The sequence below is a fragment of the Ostrinia furnacalis genome, unplaced genomic scaffold (genome assembly GCF_004193835.3).
Source record: "Ostrinia furnacalis isolate ACB-3 unplaced genomic scaffold, ASM419383v2 OfSCF6932, whole genome shotgun sequence".
NCBI classification, from domain to species: Eukaryota; Metazoa; Arthropoda; class Insecta; order Lepidoptera; family Crambidae; genus Ostrinia; species Ostrinia furnacalis.
In genome coordinates, this window is record NW_021137171.1 from 1,424,419 (window position 1) to 1,430,418 (window position 6,000).

A 6,000-nucleotide genomic window follows, 5' to 3' on the forward strand; every position below is an offset into this window, starting at 1 on the left:
GTCCCGGGAAAGGATATTGGATAGTTTTTATCCCGGTTTTTGAAACAGGGACGCGCGCCATAAAAATGCTAGTCAGACTATAAAATATTTTTGTTACAATTTCGCTCTTATTACAACTACATAAAAGACTTCAGAGCGGGCTATCTCGGAGTTTCCCTGCGTGATCGAATCAGAAATGAGGAGATCCGCAGGAGAACCAAAGTGACCGAGATAGCTGGCAGAACTGCTAAAATCAAGTAGCAGTGGGCGGGGCACATAGCTCGTAGAGACGATGGCCGTTGGGGCAGAAAAGTAAGCAACCACGAACTGGAAGACGTAGCGTGGACAGGCCTCCTACTAGGTGGACCGATGATCTGGTATAGGTCCCGGGTAGAGCCTGGATGCGGGTAGCGCAGGACCGTTCATTGTGAAAACCTTGGGGGAGGCCTTTGTCCAGCAGTGGACGTCATTTGGCTGAAACGAACGAACGAAGAGACTTCAGTGTTTACTTTGATGTGTGTCTGTACATACTTATCTATATTTGGTTCTAAAACAGAAAATAAAGTCCTCTGAATAAAAAAATAAAAACAAATTGCGAGAGGAATTAAATTGAAACGCAATCCTATGTTTTTAAAAGTTAAACGCATGAAACTGAGGAGGCTAAAAGGGTCGAGGTAGGGTTGTCATTTACTAAGTCCGAATTAAAATGTAATCCAGTCTAGACTCTCTTTATTTTTAAGGACTTTTAGATGATGTAGGGAGTGTAGGGATTACGTACATGCCAGTCCTGTAAAGTACCTAAATATTGTAATGTAGAAATAACGTAATCATATGAATGTAAATTTATATCTATATCTCTAAACAAAATAAAGACTTTTTGAATGACCTAAATGTGGTTTAGGACTTTGAACATTGCAATTATGATGAGCCTAGTAATCTGAAAAAGCTATTTCATACTTCTTATAAAATACACTAGGCATCAAATAAATCGCACCTCCCGCAACAAGCACTTCTCAAACGTATGCATCCCCACTTCCCACCAACATTGGTACCATTTGAAAGCCTAGTTCTAAGCTTCATTTCATTAAAGGAAAGGTTTTTACCCCAAAAATGTGTTTTTAGAAGGATCCAGAGTCACTTCTTCAAAAAATAGGTAGTTACGCTTGAGCCAAATTTTATTGCTATAAAACTGTTAAGTTGGGATTAATCGCTATCCATCTGTTAAAAAGGACACGTAATATCATTATTTGGTTTTATAACCACAAAAATTGGTCTAATTGTTCCCAGAGGTGAGCCCCAAGTGAGGCCTTTTTTCAAGTCACATTTATGGTACCTGTTAAGTGTTTATAAAAAAAATGTATTTTTCTTTAAGTTTATTTATTGGGCTTTCAAATAACACCAATATTTTTGGGGCGCCATGATTGTGTCAGAAGAAAATCTTTAAAGTTTGCGTCGCGGAATGTGCGGTTTATTTGATGTTGAGTATATGTGCAAAGAAATACTATTTACAAAATAAAAAATTATGTCATAATGGGGAAATAAGTATTATTTTGTTAAAGAGCCAACATATCATCGCAAAGTACACAAAAGCAAGAGAATACGTGACAGGACATCAATATCACTTGTCAAATTAACGCTCGCCTGTGACAGATTGAAACCATTGACGCATTTTTCCTTCCTCACCCATTGTCGTTTGGGTTGTGCCTTGTGTATTCTTGCATGACTTATTGACAGCTAACTTGATAAAATATTATGATTTGACGTATTGGGAATATGTTTAGTGACATTTCTTTTGCTTCTCTTATCTATGATGATATTTCCTACTATTGATAAAACTTTATTTTTCTATAAGTTAGGTACTAGAATTTAAGAGTTAAAATTATTGGCCCTATGGTTTCGGTAGATCACTCTCGCTCTTCGCATGAATGTCGTAAGGCGCGACTAAGACATAAATATGTAAACATCAGGGCTCTCTAACCCGCCTGGACAACATGGGGAGTGTGTGTAAATCGGCTTATTCCTCTATTCCCCGTTGACAATCCCCGTTAACGCCAATTGGAGCTTATAATGGGGAATAATGAACTAAAAAGTTCATTAATAAGTTCCAATTGGCGTTAACGGGGAATAGTGGAATAGGCTTCCTCTATTGCCTCTACTAAATTAGAGAAGGCAGTACTTCTGCAGTGGAGACCAAATGACCAGATGTAGAAGAGTGAACTAAGATTTTATGCAACTCAAGTAATCACAGAATCGAGCCATAGCTTGAGCTTATCGAGATTTGAGTAACATTCATATTGAACATGCACAAATAAATAATGTCATCATGTATTTATATTTTTTTCTTGTGGCAACCCTGCACAGAAGGGATGCTTTTGGTAATGTGTGTGTGCGTACGGAACCAGCTTTGGCCGGAAGCGGAGCAGGCATTATAGCATTATAAATCGTGTCTGTTTCAGTTTGCTTTCTACTGAAAACACACTGCAAATGGAACGCATTTTTATAGCGATTTTAATTATTTTTATTTATATGAGTGGAATTTAATTTTCAGAAACAATAACTTGAAAAAAAAAAGCTTTTCTGATAAAAATATTTTTCGAAGAACTTGATATTACATAACGAATTGATTCAATGTATGACGTGTAGTACTATGCACTGCAAAAATGGCCGACAACTGGTACCAAATTATGTATGTCCGTGGTAGTTAACATTATATCAAACTCACTAATAACCAATTGGTATACAGTCTTATGCGACCGTTTGGGGTTTGATGGGTGGTTGGGATATAAATAGGCCAAAATGGGGCCAAGAATTCAGCCTTATTTACCGCCACGATCTCGGTCCAAATTCGAAACCCGCGAGGAAATGTGGCTTTAAACAAACAGTCTCTATTTTTAGAGACTTGAAAGCGTCAGTGAGGTTTTCCGGTGACTGGGTGTTGGGCTGGAAATAAGTCTAGACCAGACTGAAAACTAAATAGGCGTGAAGTTTTGAGGCACGTGATTTTAATAGTTTCTTAACAACAGCTTGTAATAAATTTTGAGGGTGAAGTTTTGAAAAGAGACGTTGAAGTTTCTTGATTTGCTTCTTCACAATCCCTCACTGTTAATATTGGCTGTTTTTATAATTATAATCGAAAGTATAAAGGCGCTATTGAAAAGAATGAATATGAATTGTATGACCTAAACGTCCCACTAAATGCCTACTATTACTTATTGTTCATCATTGGTTATATTTCGTAATACAATGTCAATTTTTTCCAACGAAAAGAATACTCTACCTACTTTGTATCCGAAACAGAGCAAATATTTACACAAAATAATGGCCTTTTAAAAGGAATCTGTGATTTCTTTCCTCGTTTAATAAAGATGGGCTCTGGTTTGTTATTAAAACATTTGTGACAAAGTTATATCAAATACCGATTGAGATTTTGAGCAATCATTATACGACCCATGAAATGGCCCAATTTTGTTTTGATTTTTTTGTGTAATAATGATATTAAGAGTATGTATTTATGCTTACTTGTATTATACACGTGTAGCTAAGAATCTGTCAAAAACCAGTGATGTTATCGTCATGGTACAGTCAGAGTCAAATAATTCGTGACACGCAAAGTGGCCAAAAAGTTAACTACACAACCTTAGGTATTCCAATAGGGATGTTTCCTGGGTCAAAAAGCAAGAGTTTTAATTAGTCCGTCAGTTAACTTATCAAAAAATACTCTACACGTATTTTTCACTTTTTCAAACTAATGAAAATTTAAAGAGATAAAGCGCGCCAAAGTTCATAAGAAGAGGCCCGTGACGTCAATGCTTGCATAAAAGTGCCGCACGTTGTGACGTCGTGCGGAACTTCAACGCACCATAACTATGTAATTATTTGTTAGATTGACAAATAAAAATATATGTGTCCAATATTTTTTGATATTAAACATGACGGACTAAAAAAATTTTTTTAGGAAACTAGCCTATTGTAACAGAGACGTGTTGCGAACTTTTTGGCTACTTTGGGTGTTGCTATTTGACGCTGACTGTACGACAGCACATCTGACTTTACATTTTTGTTGCAAAATAGCTTCTATAACAACTAATTTAAGGTACCACATTATTTTAGTTCTATGTGCTGTCCGCCGTAGTCCATTATTATCACAATACTCAATTCTTAAATATCGTAAATTTCGTTCTCTCACAGAAATTTAACTTATTTTACTCAGATATAATGAGCATTCTACTGGTAAATAAGTTTTTCAAAATCAATTCAGTAGATTTAGAGTGTATTTCCTCCAAACAAACCCACAAAACGAACTTGCCTCTTTCATTGTATAAAATTTAATTCTACTAAAATGTGTTCAAAAACTCTCCAGAGGGTTTTAGTTACTCGGGATTAGTTTATGTTTTAAAAAGAATACCAACTTATTCCATTTTCATTAAAATAATATGAAACAAGTTAATTCTGAAAGCATCACTTAAATCACTTAATGCAACAACCAGACCTATTCTCAAAGGTTGCTAAAGCTCGCACCTCCAGTCTGAAAGCTGAAGGCGCTTACGAAGATAAAGCTTTGAAATATTTTTTAAATTGGTATAAGTTAAGGGTTAACGCATACTGAATCTATTGACCTGTGAATATGTATGTTCAGTTATTTACATACAAAAATTACATAAGGTAAGGGTGTCCCTGTCTGTACTGTCTGTATTTTCTGTGATAGGTTTTCTTATCAAAGAAAATGAATAAAATTCCAAAAAAATCCGAAATGTGTTATCGCGAATTATTACCTATTTCAAATACCTAAATATTGGCGGCCATTTTGTGATCTATGTTTACCATTTGAATTTAAGGCATCCAAATGAAAATGAAAGTTTATCAATTTGTGTAGATACCTAGTCAAGTTGTGGCTCGCCCGGAGTGTCTTTTAAAAAATACAATTTTTATTTAAGACTTAAGGCGATAGGTGAGGCAAAACTGCAAAATAGACCTCTCTTTGAATCCCTACTCCTCCTAAATGGATGATCCAAACAAGAAAAAAAAATATGTGTGAGATGTATAATATCTTAAACTAAAAAATTGTTGTTCGTTTTTTTTGTTACAACTATTAGTTTTGACAGAAATCGCCTTTCAGAACTTCGGGGCTCGCAGGCCAGCGGGATGTTTAGTCTACGAAAGGATTCTGTCAACTCTTCAAAACAATTCCTAGAATATTGGTTGCTGATCATGCAGCATTGAGGAGTTGGCAGATGTAACTACCTATTTCTTGTGATTGTGAGTTTTTTATGTGAAATATCAATCTTTATTTTGGCAGAAACAGTGGGGTGTATGGAATTATATGATTGTATTTACTTATTTGGGATAAAATGGACTTTTAAACCTGCATGAATTTCACAAATTTCTAAAAACGGTGTGCGTTTGCCCTTACGGGGTTTTCACATCGGTGTTTTTTTGCCTGCCCCTAGCACTCAGGATAAAAGAGGTTCCGACGCCTCCTTTGTGCATAAATCCATGTTATTTCCTGAATATTCTCGCTCAAATCAAAGTTGTGGAACTGCAATTATCCTGGTTATTTATTAACATACTACACGAGCTAAGTTTACTTTTTATTTGACTCGAATAATGTTTGTGTTTCCCTAGAACAGTGAAAACGGAAAATATGGGCCTGAAAATTAGTTAAAACTATTTTTTTTCGCGTAGAAATACTATCCCACATTTGGCGGAACAGAAAAAAAAACATGTTTATAGGTAAGAACTGGCTGGTTATAACTTATATTTTATTTCAGAAAAAAAATTGCCGAACGTATTTTTTTATTCATTTGTTTTATTTCCCCGCCACTGACTTTTGTTAATGTTTTTATTGCGATGAATGATGTATGTCAGCCGTTTGGTGTAGTGGTTCGGAACGGACTGCTATGCCGAGAGGTTCCGGGTTCGATTCCCGGCCGGGCAGAAATTGAAATGATGAATTTTAATTTCTTTGTCGGGTCTGGGTGTTACTATGTATAATATTTTATGTATGTATTTACAAAAAAAAGT